Raw genomic sequence first — 3064 nt, 5'->3', positions numbered from 1 at the left:
GGTGCAGAAATGGAGCTGGGAGCCAGGGCAAACACCCTCAGGCAGCACAGAGGCAAAGATGCCCCGGGTGTGTTATCTTTGGGCTTCTCAATGGAGCCCAGTGTCTCAGCTTAGGTGTCCTATTGATAAGATACCCTGAGCAGCGGTATCTTAGGGAAGAAACGGCTCGCTGAAGCTCACCCTTCCAGGTTACAGTCTATCATTTTGGGGATGTCAAGGCAAGGACTGGGAACAGCCAGTTGCAGCTCCAGCGGTGAGCAGGGAATGGATGTACACATGCATGAGGTCAGCCAGCTCCTTCTCTTCTTACCCAGGCCCCCAACAGAAAATGGCACTGTTCACTGTCAGGCTCCTTCTGTCCACATCAGAGAAGTAATCGAGATAATTCCCCATTGGGATTCTCTTTCCACTATGACTCTAGATTGTCTCATGCCAACAAGTAAGTAAACATCAACGCTGGAGACAAGTGTGTCCTGGTTGTGCTTTGAAGTACCCACGTGAGTGTGTTAGCACTTTCACCAGGATAGAGCAGAGATAAGGGAGGATTATGTCTAGTAGCCATTGAGGGCCAGCCATCTCCTTCAACTAGACAGTGATCAGATTTCACCACAGTTAAACCCTCGGTGAACCAGATCTATTTAGCGTTGCATTTCTTTTTTTCTTTCTTAGAAAGATTTATTGTAAATTATGAACGAGTGAGTGGGATCTGTGCGTGTGTGGGGTGCCTGTGGAGGTTAGAAGAGGGTGCTGGAGTTACAGGGTACTTTCACTGTAGCCACCTAGCATGGATACTGGGACTGGCAAGTAAAGTATGCATCCCTAACCACTGAGCCATCCCTCCAGCCCCTGATCTGTATTTCTCTTATTATTAATTTCACATATAAAGAGATTTTATTTATGACTATCCATACATGCATATGTGTGTAGACATACATATGTGAGTGATTGCATGGTATTGATCCAGAATATTTGTTTGTTCTGAGACAGGGCCTCCCTGTGTAGCCTAGATGGCTTCAAACTCAACGAATCCCCTGCCTCCACCTTCTAAATGCTGGGATTACAGACCTGTGCCTCTACATCTGGCACATCCAACTTATCACTTATCTCCTGGTGGTGTGTGTGTGTGTGTGTGTGTGTGTGTGTATGTGTGTGTGTGTGTTCACCTCTCAAGAGAAGTTCCCATTAGCTTTTTGTCTTTTAAATGTTAATTTTTAAATTGATCCTTGATAATCCTTCTATATACTGAAGTTACCAGACTTTGTTACATCTCCCCCAAATTTACCATTTATCTTTATGTTTATTTAGTTTATTTAGTATCTTGCTGTTGCCGGAATGCATAGAGCTGAAGCCTATGGTGAGTTCTGGTCAACGTAGATCCCAGAGCACCCCATGTTTCTATCAGGACATGGAATTGTTTGTTCCTGTGGCCCGTTTCCCTTTTACCCAGTCTCAGCCTGCCCTGGTGAGCCAGAGGCAGATTCCTATCTCCATAGGTCAGCCTTGCTGCTCCAACACTTCACATAAAACCAGCCGTGAGGCTGGTCTCCTCAGCGTCTGGCTTCTTTAACTTGACATAATGTGTTTGAACTCATTCATGTTGTTCCTGTTGAGACACTGTTTCTTTTTATTGCTTAGTGACATTCCTTTGTGTGAGCACAGGCACAGTTGTGCATTCTTTCTCTTGTGGATGGACACTGGAGATATTCCTAGCATTTTTGCTGCGATGAATAACACTCAGGTGGATTTTGAGGACATTTGTTCTTATTTACCTTGGGTAAACACCAGAGCACAGGCAGGCTAGGACCCACACAGCGTGCATATTTAACTGCTTTGGAAACTGCCCTATTGTTTTCTAGAGAGATGGCAGGCACCACTCCATACTGCCACCAGTAGTGTGTGCACTTCCCATTTCTCCACAGCTCTGCCAACATATGGTTTTTAAAAGGTTTTAAATTTTAATTACTCTGGTGGCTTATAGCCATGTCTCATTGCATTCATAATTTCCATGTTTGTCCAATAACTTTTGATGTTAGACACTTTCTCTTGTTCTTATTGTCTATTCATTCTTTACTACATTCAATATAAAGCCTAAATAAAACCTTTTATGTACTCAAGTTTAGCAATTTTTCTAATATAAATTTTTTGCATGTACGTATTGTATGTATATACATATACATCTATACCTATACATACACATATACATGTACATATACATCTCATATATCATACACACACATGCATCATATATATTATATACATATACACCATATACATACACATACATATATACATACACATCATATACATCTACATCTGTATCGACATCATCTACATCTATTTCATCTACTCTTACATATATACATACATACACACATACACATCATATACATATATATATACACATACATACATATACACCATATACATATATATATGTTGTCTTGAGGCCATGTTGTACTCTGTATCCATACTATCCTAGAAACTCACTGTCTAGCTCAAGCTAGCCTCAAAATTGCCGCCATCCTCCAGCCTCAGTCTCCCAAGTTCTGGGGCCAAAGGCATGAAGTATCATGCCTGGCAATTTTATTGCTTCTAAACTGAGAAACCTTTCCCAACACTAAAACACCAGTAAACATTTGGAGTACCTATTTGGGATCTAAGTTTAGTTGAAATTGTGAAGACTCTATAGTTCCCTTTGTGCTGCGGTGATGCAAATACCTGACAGAAACAATTCACAGAAGAATTATTTTGACTCATGGTTTCAAAGGGTCTCAGTCTATTGCAGTGGGGAAGGCATGGTGGTGGCCAGAGTGGTGATGGCAGCTGAGATGGACCCAGGGAGACAGTCTAGCCTCCAGAGGCCTCCCCTCCTCTTGTCTCCCACGTCCATCAGACAGGTGCTACCTCCTAAACTCAACAGCCTCCTTAGAGATCATGACAGCTGGGGACCAAGCATGGGAAACCTGAGCCTCTGGGGTCCACTTCAGACCACAACCACAGCAGGAACGAATTGTCCTTGAGTAGTGGACTCACTGAGACAGGGGCTAAGTAGAACATAACGCGT

This window comes from Rattus rattus, chromosome 1 (genome assembly GCF_011064425.1).
Source record: "Rattus rattus isolate New Zealand chromosome 1, Rrattus_CSIRO_v1, whole genome shotgun sequence".
Classification (NCBI taxonomy): Eukaryota; Metazoa; Chordata; class Mammalia; order Rodentia; family Muridae; genus Rattus; species Rattus rattus.
The sequence above is the reverse complement of the archived record's forward strand: the minus strand, read 5'-3'. Positions refer to the sequence as shown.